This window comes from Macaca nemestrina, chromosome X, assembly GCF_043159975.1.
Source record: "Macaca nemestrina isolate mMacNem1 chromosome X, mMacNem.hap1, whole genome shotgun sequence".
In the NCBI taxonomy this organism is placed as follows: Eukaryota; Metazoa; Chordata; class Mammalia; order Primates; family Cercopithecidae; genus Macaca; species Macaca nemestrina.
The window spans coordinates 152,065,654-152,082,481 of NC_092145.1; the positions used below are offsets into that span (position 1 = coordinate 152,065,654).

General features: G+C 40.3%; 1 pseudogene; it reads left to right on the forward strand.

Annotated features, from left to right (window-relative positions):
- Positions 1-594: 594 nt before the first annotated feature.
- LOC105478102 (anaphase-promoting complex subunit 15 pseudogene) lies at positions 595-959 on the forward strand (annotated as a pseudogene).
- Positions 960-16,828: the final 15,869 nt, after the last annotated feature.

Consider the following 16,828-nt stretch of genomic DNA (forward strand, 5'->3'; position numbering starts at 1 on the left):
CGGATCTGCAATTTGAAAACTGTTAGCCTTTGGAAAACTCACTAAGTGTTCAAGTCTCAATTTTCTTATCTCTAATGAGAGAATTAAAGGTAGCTACTCCGTAGGACTTTTGTGAGGTTTAAGGGAGAATACCAACACTTTTTAAAATCTATGTATCCAAATATATAGAACTTTTACCCTCTGGGTTTCAAGAGGAAAAACTTTAATAAGAAATTCACATTCTTCTCCTAAGAAAGACCTTAGATGTGATGCAACTGTTTGCAGGGACATGAATATCTACAACTTTCTAGAGATTTTCCCATTAGATTAATATATTGAAATAAGCAAAAGCTTTGACATTAACGGCTCTGCTGAGTTGTCTCTCTTTTTCAAAATCAGAATAACAGGATTAGATGATCACATAAAACTGCTTGGGGGTGAGTCCCTGATTCTGGTGGGTTCTTCCACTCAGGCTTGGTGAAGCGCTTCCGGGTCTGCACTGGCTGCAGCCCCTGGTGCGATGAGGACACTGAGGCCCAGAGAGGTTAAGTGACTCGGCCAAGATCAAACAGCTAGTAAGTAGTGGAGCCAGGACTCAAACCCAGTCTAGGAACCATGTCCACTTTGTTTCCTTCAGTCCCCTTTGTGGGACTGAGACACTGTGGTTTAATCTGGATCGACCTTGTGTGGAAGAGACAGAGCTGCAGCAGCAGGAATAGCAGCATTAGACCTGGCTCCAAAGCATCGCAGAGAAAGACAACAACCTGGTTCCCATTGGCAAATCAGCCTCAGAGCACTATGTTGATGAGGAAGAGGAGGATGATGAAGACAATGAGGGTAGTGAAGAGGACTTAGAAGATGATGAGGACATGCAGGACATGAACAAGATGAATGACGACAATTAGTCACCTGATGACAGAGAGATCAATGAAGTGGACATGGAAGGCAAAGAACAGGATCAGGACCAGTGGATGATCTAGGTAGACAAGGCAGGGTGCCCTCAGGGAGATTCCAGTCCAGCCCAACCTACGCTGCATCCCAACCCCCAACCCCTGCCCACAGAACAAGCTGATGGCCCCAGTGCCTGAAAGTGCCCTTGGGCACCTCCTCAGCTGCTACCAGGATCTGGTCTCCTTGGCCTCTCCCAGGCCATCAGTCTGCACTTGAAATCCACAGAGCCTGAGCCCACTCCACCTTCCCGGACAGTACCTCACCTCTTGGTTGCCAGATCTGGTCTCTTTCTACATTTCTTTAATAAAGACAAAGGAGTGATTTCCTCCCCACATCCACGCCCCCCCAAAAAAAAACAACCTACTTGGAACTTGAAAGAAGATCTTAGGAAGAGTATCAGATATTTACCACTAATCAAAATTTGATAAACACCCTGAGAGCACAAGAGAATGTCATCTCATATCAACTTTAATATCTGGTATTTAGTTTTCAATTTTTATTTCCAAGTTGCACTAGATCATTAATTAGTTATGAAGCAATTGAGTCTTATCATAATACCCTAGAAAGAAACAAGTGTAGGAGAATGCAGCACAGCCATATCTTTTTAATTTGGTGGTGAAGTATTAATAATGAATAATAATTGACATTAATGGGTACTCATAAAATAGTTATTATTTTAGCATGTTCTGAATAAAACTTATAATGTATTCCATTCGATTATTCTGTATTACTATTCAAGAGCAGCACAAATTATGAAACTGTGTCCTGCATATTTATTTGTTTCTTTTGACTACTCTTGTCCTCTTAAGAGCTCATTTTTATTGGGACTAAGTTTTTACTCAGCTGTCATAAGCATCCAAAAACCCTTCAAGGGGCAATTCAGAGTGGCTTTAGACAGCTATCTTTAGACTATGATCATGTTTTTCTGCCGAGTTTGTAAAATAATAATTCCCAAATGACAATAATGATTGCAATAGCCCAGCTATTCTATAAGCCACAGAACTGTGATAAAACAAAAACAATGAAATAGTACTTCCTCCAATATGTCAAGCATGAGCTTGCTTTCATTGCCCAGGAAGTCATTTGAACCTTGTTTATGCAACAATAAAAGATTATTGAATCCTGCTTTGCGCATGTATAGCTCGAGTCAAACATCAGTTGGAGCAGTCAGTTCCTGGAATGTCTTCAGTGGAAGGCACCTGAGACCTCACCTGCTCATGTATCCCCCACCACTGCCTGGGTGTTTCTCCCCTCGAGGTGTGATCAGCATCTGCCTGCACGCTTCCCTTGAACACTTCCCAAAGATGTGTCCAGCTGGTTGCTTTCTAAGTTTGAAGGCTTATGAAAGTCCTTAAAAATGGTTCCTAGACTGGACCTTATTCTAGATGTGGCTTGACAGGTGTAGAATATCGTTGCCTTTCTTTCAGCCAAACGATTCATTCTTGTTAGTGTAGCCTGAAAATGCATTTGTGGGTTTTGCTCACGATGTTATTGTCTTCCAGGGTGTCTGTAATCATCCCTAAGTGTAGAGGATCTTTCCTTGTTTTGAAAAACAGTGACATGTTTGTGCACCTAAATCACTCATCATTACTTTGCTTGGTACACGATGAGGGTCAATCATACTGATCTACAAAGTTGGGTCATTTTTTTCCCTTGAGTAAAATTTTCATTGTTTGTTTCTTTCATTAGGGGTATGGAATATCAGGTGTTAAGTTTAGTCAGCCCAGGATTTGATTTCTGGTTTATCTGTTGAGTAGCTAACTATGGGTAATTTACAAGCTTCCCATACTCCTTGCATTTTTTACTTAAAAAATGGATAAATTAGTTTGTGTCTCAAAGGATTGTTGCAATGAAGAAAATTGATAATGAATGTGAAGTGCTTACCGCAATACCTAGGGCATAATAGTTACATAATAAAAGCTGTAATTGCTTCTTTTTCAATTATTCTGGTAGCTTCCAGAGAAAATCAATTTCTTTATACCCAATCTCTGTTCCTATCCTATATTTTTCATGTATTTTGTTCTTTTTCTCTGAATCCTTAGAGTATCTCGTTATCTATTCCATTGATTTAGCTTTTTCTTTATGCCAGTTTGGATCTCTTGCTATCCAGTGCAGGCTTTAATTCTGCTTTTGTAATTTTGGTTTCCTTGAAAGCGATATGGCCTGTATCTCTGAGTTTATGTTTTCACCTCTGCTGGTATTTGCATCTCATTCTGTTATGTTTTCCATTTTCACTTGTTCTCTTGCAGAAAAAGAGACTTTCTGCTTCTTTGTCACAGGAGCCTCCCTTCTCGATTCTAGCAGGAGATGTAATTCTTAAACGTTTTTGTTCTAGTTTCTATAGTAAACACTTTTGCTACCAGAAGTTTCCTTTCTTGAGATTTTAAAAGCTCCATGTTCATTTTCACTTTACTTATTTCCGAAGAAGCAATCAGTCAACCTATGGTATTTGTCAATAGAATGAAAAAAGGGAGTCCCTTAGGCTTCACTGACCTGCTATGCAAAGGCCTGCACCAGGGATTGCCAAACTTTGTCTGTAAAGGGCCAGAGAGGAAATATTTTAGTCTTTGCTGTTGTGATTATTCATCTCTGCTGATGGAGCATGAAAGCAACCAAAACATGTAAACGAGTGGGCATGGCTCTATCCAGATAAAACTTTATTTGCAAAAACAAGCAGCAGGCCAGACCTGCTCCCGGTTATAGTTCACTGACCCCTGGTCTTGACTGTCAGTTCCTTGAAGGCAAGGAGCCTTTCTGTTTCGTTCACTTCTGTGTCTGAAGCACCCAGGACAGTTCCTAGCTCATCTGAGACCTCAGTAAATACTGATTGAGCAGCTGAATTATTATGATGAGTAGCTGGAAGAGGGAATATGCACTTCCCCTGGCCCTATTTCCTCCATCGTCTTGTGTGGATCCGCTGAAATATCTCAGGGTAGGCTCTGTCTTTCCCCTTGTGGCTGACTTTAGTTGTATTGCAATGGCTAGTTGCATGTGTCAACTGGGCTTGACCAGTTGTTTGGCCAAACACTAGTCTAGATGTTGCTGTGAAGGTGTATTTTAGACATGATTATATTTAAAGCATTCGACTTTAAGTGAATCAGATTATCCTCCATTATGTAGGTAGACCTTATTTATTTGGTTGAAGGCCTTAAGAGCAAAGACTGAGGTCTCTCAAAGAAAAAGACATTCTGCTGCAACAGGGAAATTCCACAGTTTCTAATTTTCAAACTCATGACTGCAGCATCTAATCTTACCTGAATCTCCAGACTGCCAACTTGCCCTGAAGATTTCCAACTTATCATCCCCTCAAACTGGATGAATCAATTTTTAAAAATATATATATATACACATATATATATGTCATCTATGTATCTGTCATCTATCTATCCATCATTTATCTATCTATCCATGTGTCCTATCTATCTACCTGCCTATCATCTGTCTACTTACCAACTACCTACCTATTATTGGTTCTGTTTCTCCAGATAACTTTTATACATATATTGATGGAATACATGAAATAACACGTCCTCAGTCTGCACTGTGAAGGGCCTGCTTTTGTCTCTGACACCCCTCTCCTTACTTCCATCAATGAGGCCCACACCAGATGCAGGTCCATACTAGATGTGCATGATCTGTCAGGATTCTCCCTGCCCCATTCATTGCCTTACCAAAGCTGCAGTCTCCAGTGAATGTAGACATAGAGCAGTGTGCAACAGATGGAGCAGGGGAGAGGAGGGGAGCCCCTCTGCAGCATGGGACCATATGTGCCAAGGGCAGGCTTGCTCTGTTTTATCTTTTCTTCGCATTCCCTTTTTCTTTCTTCATGGTTCTGTAAAAAGGCCAGAAAGAGAAGCAGAAGGGCCTCCTAGAGAAGTGCCCAGAGCTGGGCTTGGAGGAACATCCCTGTCAGCCCCAGAGCTCCCTCTTCCAGCATATCCAGCCTGCTTGGCTGGGTTCTGCAGGTTAGTAGTGCTCAATGGTCCAACTCATATTCAACTCAGGAGAGAGAGCTTGGGGGCCACACTTGGGCAACCATCCTAGGCCATGTCTCCAATCTAGCTTTCACCAGAGAAGCATGAATTCTATAGATTATTAAGTACTGGCTTGGCCGCCAAAAAAAAAAAAAAAAAAAAAAATATATATATATATATATATATATATATATATATATATATATAGTATTCTCATTTGGAAACCAGTTCTTTTAAGGAATCCTAAAGAGAAGGAGGACCTCCTAACACCTGAGGAAGCCTTCTACAATGTTCTCAGACAAGGAAATTTATCTCCGATCTGAAATCTTCTAATTATCCTGCTTGCTTTTCCGTAATAGTAATGCTCACAACTTTTGCACACATACCCTAACTAGAAGGCTCTGTGAGAGAGATAAATGTCAAAGCATCCCGTTTTATTTACCATCATCTAATAGGTGCCTATCATAGTCCCTGCCTTTGGTAGTAATTGCTATATGAGTACTTACAGTACTTATATGCTATCTAAGTCATTTCTGAATGAATGGATGCATATTTGGCCACGTGGATGGTTCTACTAGGATCTTTCTTTCTGGTAGCATAGTAATTAAGGACATGATAGTACATTTCCATTATTTATTTAAAATGCAACCAGGAGTTAGTGTGATGTAAAAAAGTAGGTAGTTTCTTAAGCATAACCTTCTTCATCTCCTTTTGGAAAACTGGAGTGTTTGCCTGAGTCTAGAGTTTCACCCCTATCTATCTCACTCACCTATTCATTCTTTTTTTTTTTTTCTTTGGTATTTTCTGTAGTGACAGAGTCTTGCCATGTTGCCCAGGCTGGTATTGAACTCTTGGGCTCAAACAATTCTCCGGCCTCATCCTCCTAAAGTGTTGGGATTGCAAGTGTGAGCCACCATGCCCGGCCTCCCTCTGGTTTCCTGAGGGTGTGTCTATGTTCATGTCTTCAAATCTTCCTGATACGCTGCGATAGACCCAGTCTGAGCATAGGCGTAATTTCTTTGAAGCAATCTAATACTCCTTTACGCTCACTCCTGTGGACTTTAGTTTCCTCTGACTCATGTTTTCCTCTATATCCACTCTGAGGATTATTCACCTACACATTCAAGACACAATAATAAAGAACTGTAAAGCTTTCTTTGTGCTTCATTTAACACTATTTCATCAGCCCCAAGCACTGAATCTATCTCTATCTCCTTTGCTCCACTTTTTCTGCTTCAAATATAGCTTTCAAAATAGTTTTGCTCACAGAATTTTTGCCAAACTTGCTAAATGTTTCCTGGGATTTACCATCTGGTATATGCTTTGGAGTGAGGAGGAAAAAAAAAAAAAAAACATTGAGGAAATATGCAATAGGATTACGATTTAGGAGGATAAGGCATAAGTTCCATTTGCCGTTGTGCACAAGGTCCAGTGAGTGACAAAGACCCCCAAGGTCGTGGAAACAACAGGATTTGGAAGCCAGCATGAATAGCAGTAATCTAGAAAGCCTGGTATATCTCCTTGCTACCTCAGCTGATCTAGCATTCTAAGTGAGCAAGTAGGAATTATGGGAGGGGATTGGAAGGGAAGGTTACTTTGAAGGGAAGCATCTCTTCCAACCACCCATTCTGCTCAGACTACAACTTCTTTTCATTTTAGAAAAGCATTTCTCTTATTCTGTAGCACATGTATGGCTATAAACAATTAATAACATAGTTTACATTAATTTTGTGCATTTGATGGTTGCAAACTGAAGTATATGCTTTTTGCAAGATGGTGTATTATTTGCTATTGCTGCATGACAAATAACCACCAAGTTAGTGGCTTACAGCAACACCAATTGCTGTCTCACAGTTTCCATGAGTCAGGCATCTGGGAATGGGTTACCTGGGCTCTCTGTTCACTTCTCACCAGGTTGAAACCAAGGTGTCAGCTGAACTGTGTCCCTTTCTTATAGTCATGCTCACAGTTTCATTCTCAGCTCACAGGGTTGTTGGCAGTATGCATTTCCTTTAGCTGTGTGTTTGAGGTTTCTCCTTTCCTGCTGGTCTTCTCCCAAGACCTTGTTCAGCTAGTAGCTGCCTGAAGTTTGTTGCCACGTGGACCCCATGGGCAGTTTACAACATGGCTGTTTGCTTTCTTCGTTAAGTAGAACAGCTTCTGCTGCTACTTCTTGTCACTTTTAAGGGCTCAGCTGCCTTGATCAGTCCCACCCAGATGATCTTCCTTTTGATTAACTCAGTGCAAGCTGATTAGGGATGGAATCACTGGAGTGGCATCCATCATATTTACTGGTACTGCCTATCCTCAAGTGGAGGGTATTACATAGGGTATATATACCAGGGGCTGGGAATCTTAGGATGTACCTTAGAATTCTGCCTGCCTCAGGTAACAAAAAGGGGGAAAACAAGATACAGGTCTGATGGGGAAAGCTGATAGGTTTCATCTTGCAAGCCTGGACATGGCTGCCTGGAGAAGGATCGTGAGACTATACCAAGGGCTAGAAGGGAAAGTGCAGCAGGGACTGATGGGAGGTGTTACCTGACCCACACTTGTCTGTTTCGGTCAATGGTATCAACCTATGGACTGTGCCTCTAGAGGTGTAGCAGAGTTATTGCAAGAAGGATTTGCAAGCATATAGGCATCAAAGCAGTTTTTGTAGATTGAATAAATAGTAGATTTTACACACTTGCATAATTTTCACAGGTATACTATGGTATATGAGTTTTCTATTGCTGCAGTAACAAATTACCACATACTTAGTGGCTCAAAACAACACAAATTTACCACTCTACAATTCTGGGGGTTAGAAGTCTGAAATGGGTCTCAATGAGTTGAAACCTAACTTTGGCAGGGCTGGTTCTTCCTGGTGGTTCCAGGTAAGAATCTGCTTTTCCATGCCTTTCCAGCCTCTAGGGACTACCTGTGTTCCATGCCCGGTGGCTCCTTCCTCCACCATCAAAGATGTTAACGTGAAATAATCAAAGGGATCAGAATCCAATTTTAAATAGTTTATTCAAGAGCAAAGTTTGAATTTGTCCTCTTGGGAAATACAAACTCCAGAGGAATGGAGTCAGTACTCAGAGGTAGAGAGGTCAGGGTTTCACACTCATTTAGACAAATACAAAGAAGTTTACCATGATTACAACACTTTCACATAAGACTGGGTTATGAGTTGCAGTAATTTTGATTTGTTACAGCTTATTCCTTTTAAGGAAAGATATATTTAACAGTCCATGTTAAGTCAGACATCATGGCTTGTGCCTGTAGTCCCAGCTACTCGAGAGGGTGAAGTAGGATTACTTGAGCCTAGGAGTTCAAGGTTGCAGTGAGCTATTATCACATCTCTGCACTGAGCTACAGAATGAGACCCTGTCTCTAAAAACACAAAAAAAATTAATTTTAAAAAATTCTATTTTAAGCAATTTGATAGCCATGGGATCTTTTGCACCATCTGGTCTGAGTTGTGTGCAAGAAAAGAAAGAAGGCAGTTAATCTATAATAAAAGGTTAGTAATTAAAAGTGAAGAGGTCTTCTCTCTGGTGTCATTTACTCTTTCACAACATTTTACAAAACAAGGAAAACTTAGGAAGAGGGTTAATTTATCATCAGTGAAGGAAAGGTTACAGCTGCTGGCTGCATGACTCAGATCTCACAATCACATTCCTTCAAGCCTCAAAATAATTTAACGTTCCAACAGCTTCAATTTGATGAATTTATTTTCACAAAGGGCATCACTTCAGTCTCCGCCCCCATCATTATGTCTTCTTTTTCTGACTCTGACCCATTTGCCTCCCTCTGATGAGGACCCCTGTGATTATACCGGTCCATGCAAATAGTTCAGGATCACCTCCCTTACTTAAAGTCAGCTGATTACAGACTTTAACCACAACTACAAAATACCTTTTGCTATACCAAAATAGCAGCACCTAGATTGGTGTTTGATTGGATAACTGGAAACTGTAGCCTAACTGCATTGACTTGTAAAACTGAACATCACAGATGGGATGAACAAAATACAAACTTATTTAAAGGTATTGCAGGATTTTTAAGATTATGTACTTTATCAGCTGTGACTCTTACAACTGTGGCCACGGGTGAGTGGCCCTGAATTCTTCTGATGCCATTCAATTGTATTCACGCTGTAACAGAATGAACAGGGACACTGATCAATGAGAGAAGAAGAGCATTTCCGGGAAAGGCAGAAGCTCCTGAGACCCTAGAATTCGCCGTCAAGGCACCGAAGACTCATTCACATACCCCAGAATGGGTAGAAGAGAGGAAGGGAAACAGAGATGAGAGGGAGCTGAAGGCAAACTTCACCCAACTTGCCATTTTGTAAAGGTTTGTTCCTCCTTCTGTTGCCTTATCCTACTTTACCCTGAATTTTATTTCTTTTGGTCTTAGCTCAAAATGCAACATGAGGCTGTCATCAGAAATTTAATACATTAGCATTCAACGTCTTCTGAAATGTACTGCCTGAAAATCACAAGGAAAATGAGGAGAACAATGATTTTGCCTCCCCTCTACCGAGCAATTAAATGTGATGAATATGTCATACGTAATGGTGAATGTTGGAATTAATAAGCTGAAATGTCGATGCATGACTATTTGTATACTTGACATCTCATAATTACATCATTTATCATAAAAAATCTGGCAATCTTAAATAGAGAGCATTTATAATTAATTTTCTTGCCCTGGAAAGTCCAATTCATTCAACAGTCAAAAAGAGTCAGTGTTAATTTCTTTTCTATCAGCCGCAGGCCACAAGTTAATATATTAAAATCAGAACATTTACAATAACAGACTAATTAAATTATTTCCTCTACTGTAGCAGAAAAATGCATGGTTCTTATGCTGATAATCAGTCACCACAATAAACGCCATTTAATTCTTCTTGAAAGTCAAATTCTTCCTAATGGCAATTTTAAACTGTCAAGTGGGTTGAGAAATTCAGTTTGTTCGAGTAATAAAGAATGTTGACTTTTGCATATCATTATTGTTAATATTCTTTAAGAGAGACTAGTAGGAAACTCATTCAAATAATATTTGCCAATAAATTAGTTTGAGTCATCAACAGATGAATGAACCAGACAAAAGTTATCTCAGTTCTACAGAATAATGAGTGCAGATTTTGAAATGTTTGTGCTGATACACTTTCTCTGACAAATATGATCCAGTAAACAAGGTACATATTTCAAAATAGAAACACAGGGCATGACAGCTTTCCAGTTGAGGGCAAGATCTGGGTCACCAGAAGCAAGAGAAGAAATGTGAGTATTTCTTCTGAATGTTCTGAATGTTCAAAACTCGTTCTGAATGTTCAAAAATACCGTAAAAGAAAATAAGTTGTCTAGAATAGTTGTTCTGAAAACATAAGCAGGAAAAAATTATGACCAAGATGTTGTCTATGGATCAAAGATGTCTAGATGTGTTATAAAAAGAAAAGGGTGAGTGTGTCAAGAGGCTGATTTTGTGTCTAATAAGGAGATATATCTAATGTAAATGACGAGTTAATGGGTGCAGCACACCAACATGGCACATGTATACATATGTAACAAACCTGCACGTTGTGCACATGTACCCTAGAACTTAAAGTATAATTTTAAAAAATGACATAATGACACAAATCTATTTCAGGTCCCCCAAAAGGAAAGAGAATATATATTTTGGTGGCTCTGGTTTAAGATCCAAAAACTTTCAGGTTATCTCATCACTCTCCGGTAGAAAACAAATGTACCAGATAATTTTGAGGCTACACTGAAAACATTTTCTTCATAAAGATGTAAAAGGCTCATCAGAGAAGATGGCTTTTTTTTTTTTTTTTTTTTTTTTTTGAAACTGAGTTTCACTCTTGTTGCCCAGGCTGGAGCGCAGGCTGCTGTGCAATGGCGTGATCTCGGCTCACCACAACCTCTGCCTCCTGGGTTCAATTGATTCTCCTTCCTCAGCCTCCCCCGCGTAGCTGGGATTACAGACATGCACCACCATGCCCGGCTAATTTTTGTATTTTTATTAGAGATGGGGTTTCTCCATGTTGGTCAGGTTGGTCTCGAACTCCTGACCTCAGGTGATCTGCCCACCTTGGCCTCCCAAAGTGCTGGGATTACAGGCGAAGATGGCTTTCTTGATACAGCCAGTACTTGGCAAATTGCCTGGCATATAACAGGTGTTCCCTACACACTGGTGGCACAAGTGTAATTCCTTCCATGATCCATTGTTTATTAATCAATGTCACATGGTAAGCCAGCCAATTTTCCATATATCTCCCTTACGTTGCAACAGCTCTACAATGTTGGTTGTCATCATTGTTAAAATGTTACAGATGGAGAGGTTGACATTCAGAAATGTTCATGAGAGTCAAACAGGCTGGCACTTGGCAAAGAGGGATCTCAATCCAACCACTTTCCTCCTCCTCCAGACTCAACACTTCCCAGTTGCCTGCTATGTGTGATGAATGCAGTCATGTGGGAGATCCGTCTGGCTACACTTAAGGAATTTCCAGACAGGCTGCAACGCAGCTAAGTTTCTCTTAAAGGCTATGGAAAATGTTTGCATGTATCTACAGAAAAAAAAGGGGAGAAGGAGCAGGAATAGGAGGAGGCAGAGAAATTGAAGAAGAAGAATTGGAATTAGAAAAAATTAGAATTACAAGAAGACAAAGATGATGAAGAAGAATTATAAAACCAAAGAAGGAAAAGGAGTAGAAGGAGAAAAATTGGAATGAGTAGAGAAAGAGGAAAGGGAGAGAGGAGGAGAAGGAAGAGGGAGAAGGAAGAGGAAGAAGAAAGAGGAGGCGGAGGAGGAGGAGGAAGAGGAGAAACAACATTAACTTATGGTAAGAGAGATCCAACTAAAACCAAGAAACAGTATCTTATTTCGAGCGATAATAAAAAAGAACCCCTTAAGGCAGGTATGCAATTTTTAGTTCCCTTAAAATCTTTGACAAGACAGAAGGAATTTAATACTCCTCGAATATTTACTATATGCAGATTACTTTACTGAAGCATCTAATTTAATCCTCTTATAATCCTGTAAGGCAACTATTCTTATTTACATCTTATGGATGAAAACAATTTGCATTCATAGGAGGTAAAGTCATCATTTTACCAATGAACAGAGCCAAGCTTTGAGGCAGGGAAGACACAGACAGCGGAACTCCAAAGGAATGGCTATGGGACCAATCAGGAGTGACTGGAGTTGGGGCATTAGCTGTGCTGCTGTGTCTCTATCCAGTGGCTGGAATTATGGATTAGGAGCGTGCCCTAACGCGTTGCAAGGAATGACCATCAAGAACAGACTTTTTGTTTTTTAAGACGGAGTTTCGCTCTTGTCACCCAGGCTGGAGTGCAACGGCGCGATCTCAGCTCACTGCAACCTCCTTCTCCTGGGTTCAAGCGATTCTCCTGCCTCAGCCACCCGGGAGCAGTCTTTAGAGGACAATGCTAGGTCCTCTCACAGGAGCCCGGAAGATTCTCCTCTTGCCAATGTGGCTGCTAAAAATCCTACGCTTGTGGCTCTTCCCCAGAAACACTGCCGTGCCTTGGAATTTAGTTCCTCTCCTCCCCCAGGGAGGACCCTTGACAAAGCGTTCATAGCTGCACCGAGTTGAGAGGGATGGATGGAATCCAGCTCTTTTGCTTTGGGTGGGGCCAACTCTGAAGCCCAACTCACACTCCAGAGTCAGCCTCTGCAGGACTGTATCTGAAACCACACCCTTGCTTGGTTTCCCTCACCTGCTTCACCCACTGCCTTACGGAGTTATCCGCATACTTCTTTGGGTGGTTTTGTTGTTGTTGTTGTTGTTGTTTTGCTTTTGTTTTTTGCGACGGGGTCTCGCCCTGTCGCCCGGGCTGGAGTGCAGGGGTGCAATCTCGGCTCACTGCAACCTCTGCCTCCTGAGTTCAAGCGATTCTCCTGTCTCAGCCTCCCGTAGCTGGGATTACAGGTGTGTGCCAACACGCCCGGCTAATTTTTTTAATTTTAGTAGAGATGGGGTTTCACCATGGTGGCCAGGCTGGTCTTGGACTTCTGACCTCAAGTCATCTGCCCTCCTCGGCCTCTCAAAGTGCTAGGATTACTGGAGTGAGCCACCACCCCCAGCCAGCATACTTCTTTATTAAGTAACTTGCATACCAGTTCTCGTATCAAGGCTAGCTTCTGGAAATCTGAACTTGGACATATCCACATAGCTCATTATTTTTATTATTATCGTTTTTTGTTTTTGTTTTTGTTTTTTGAGTTAGAATTTTGCTCTGTCGCCCAGGCTGGAGTGCAGTGGCGCGATCTTGGCTCACTGCAACCTTCACCTCCCGGGTTCAAGCGATTCTCCTGCCTTAGCCTCCTGAGTAACTGGGATTAGCACATTAATTTTTAAAAAATAAAATCCACTTGCACAAAGATTATGTACATTTTGATTTTGAGATTATTATTCATTTAAATTTTATCGTTCCCTTTTTGTATTTTGGAGGCAATACTTTGTTCCAGGATGTAAACATTTTTACAGGTGCTTGAATTGCTTGTGTAAACACTGGGCATCTTGCTCATCAGGCATAACAAAAAAAACAAGCTTTCTACAAATAGTTGAAATTCTGGATGTCCAATGTGTGAGCTACCACAATCCCCCTGAAGAGTCTAATCTACCCTTTGCAAGTCTCCCATTAACTCAGAGCTGGCATTATGGGTGGGCCACACAGATGGCTCTATGTTAAACAAAATCTGAAGCCATGGCAGCACTGAGTTAAGACTTTTAGAGATTTATTTCTTCAGGTATCTTAATCTTAAAGGTATAGAAGACAGGTTAGAGAGCACATATTGCAATGAGGCTGATCTCTTGGAGCTAGGACAACAAAGTGAAAAAAAAAAGAGATTCTTTAAAGGCAGTATGTCAAAAATAAACCACCTGATGTTTCTCTAGGAAGTCTAACTAGACCGATCAGCAGTGAGAGCAAAAATTTTCTGGAATTCTACCATCTGCACTGTTCCACACTCTATTAAACAACCCAGGTTCCACTATTTAATGTAAACGAGGTGGCTTCAGATCAAGCTGACTTCTTAAACCAACAGAAAAGAGTATCTATTCCTCTTTTTCTCATTTATTGAAGGAAAAAAAAGGTCATATTGAAGCGGCATCTGAATTTACATTATTCAGCAGAGGCCCTTGAGAATGTCTTCTTGAAACCATATTGCAAAATCTTAAACCTAACTCAGTTACAATTTTGCTGGCAAGAGAAGGTAAAGCCCTTCCTCCATTTTCTTCACATTTTCCACCATGCAACTTTTGCAGATTCTTGCCAGGCATACAAGGCATACACAGTAAACACACAGATGCAAGCGTGCTTGCACGAACGCGTGTGCACACACACACACCAGATTAAAATCAATCATTACCAGCTTATTGTAATAGTTGACACTTCAAACTCCAGTTGTAGAAGGTTTGACTTTGAGGAAGAAGTTGTTCTGGCAACTCTTGCTAAAATGACTAGGCAAATTATCTATTTCATTTCTATGCTTGAACCACAACCAATGCATTTGTACAATAACAGCTCTTGTGCTAGTCTGACATGGCTACAAGTTATAATTTTGAGAATTACTGCTAATCACAAGAGGGCCATTCCTTTTAATAATCTTGAAATTCTTTAGAATGTGTTAACTCTGTTTTAAGTCACCAGTGTTCTTCCTGTGTGTAAGGAATATATTATGGAATGAAATGCGCAGTAGTAAACCTTATTGGGCTCTGAACATTTAACGCTAGTGCACACAGAGGGAAGGGAGCCAATATTAACTGCCTTCTAATTATGTCTGCATTTTAGAAAGGGGGAAATTTTGGGGGAACAGAATATGAATAGATGTGAGACATATTTTTAAAAGAATTAGGAAAACAGATGTTTTGATACAAACTTGGATACTCCCTATATTTGGCCACCATTGAAAACTCCCTACATTTAGCCACCAATAAATACCATATGTCCTTAAATCAAAGATAAAGACTTTATTTTATCTTTTTTTCTGTCTATATTTTATTATTTTAAAAACCAGAATGCATGTTACCTTCAATTTAAGGGAGTAGTATTTCTTCTTCCTAAAAATCTTCATTACTAGATTTTTGCTATGATTTATGAAGAATGATGTCTCAGAATTAATGGGGTACATGGAGATGTTGAGAGCTATGCTGAGAATTATGTATCAGTGGCCTATTGCTGTTATAAATAATTGCCACAAATGTAGCACTTGTACATAACACATGTATTATCTCACATGTACTGTCTCACAGTTCTGTAAGAGAGGAGTTTGACGTGGATCTCAGTAAAATCAAGGTGTTGGCTGAGCTAAGCTCTTTTCTAAAGACTCTAGAGAAGAATTCACTTTCAGGCTTGTGCAAGTGGGTGGCAGAATTCAGTTCTTTGATGAGTTCTGAGGCCTCCGTCTCCTTATTGACTATCAGACCCGGTCATTCTCAGTTTCTAGAGGCCACCCTCATTCCCTGGCCCATGGTGCCTTCCATCTTCAAAGCCAGCAAAGGTAAGGTGTGTCCTTTTCATCTTTCATCTCTCTGACTCTCTTCTGCTGCATCTTTGTGACCCCAGCTAGGAAAGGTTCTCTGCTTTTTAAGGGCTCATGTGATCAATTTGGGCCCATCCAATAATCTAGGATAATCCCCCCATCTCAAGATCCTTAATTTAATCACATCTGCAAAGTCCCTTTGGTCATGTAACCTAGTGTATTCCTAGGTTCCAGGAATTAGGACCCGGACATATTTGGAGCTATTATTCCGCTGACCACAAACCACAACGCGTCTTGTATGAACTAAAGGCCTCCAAAGCCGCAGTGTGGAGCCAGAATAGCAGGCGTGAAAGCCACTATACACAACAGTGAAACAGCCAGTGTTTGTGCAGGTTGGCTTTGGAAAGAGGTTTTTGACCTTGTGATAGGGAGAAATACTGTCACTCTTTTAAACACACGGTAGGCACACCTGTGTGTATGGCCATAAAGAGGATTTCTGCATATTGAAAGAATGCATGCTAATGTTACAAATAAACAAATTCGGACTGCTCTACATCTGGCATTTTATGGGCGCCTGTTAGCAGTTGATGGAATTGGCTCTAGTATGTAGAGAAAATGCCTTACTGGCTTTCTAGTGAAGCCCCTCAGCAAGTTATTCCCTAACTTTCACTTCATTTAACAACAACAAAGTACTAATTTTCCGGAGGGAGATTGCCACATATTTCCAGACAATTGAACATTCTTTTATGACCCTTTCATTAAATAATTGGCATAAAAATGTAGCTCCTTGTTGGGTCAGTGAAGTGTAATAAAGTTCTAAAATCTAATAATCTTTTGGAAATACTACCGTTATTTCCATTTTACAGAAAATACCACTGTTTTAATGAGCTATATCATTTTTTCTTCAATATTGGTGTGGTGGATGGGGCTCCATGGGGCAGCATACTTAGTTTAAAGGCCATTCTATGACGCCATAAGAACCAAAGAAAATGGAAGAAGAAATATCTGTTTGACAGCGACAGGAGCTGATTCCTATGAGGAAAACTGGATCGTAAATTTCCACATATCTGGTTTTATGGGCTATGCACTAGAAACACGAAAGAATTTTTTATAACTCAAATTCACAAATAGCATACATTATTTTACATGAGGCATATTAGTTATATGAATGAGTCAGCTATTACCTCCTTAAGTGAAAGACTTTGAATAAATGACTACAACACTTATTGAAAGGCTCCATCTACTTAAACCTGCTTAAATTCACTTTTTCAATCATTTAAGCTCATTACAATCGAACACCATTTCAACTGAGTATTTCAAATGGCACTGGCTATTTCAGAAGACAAGCTGTGATTTTCAGCTGAATTGAGCAAGAGGCCAAAAGTAAGAAAATCCTGCCTTTCAACAATTTCCCCAGT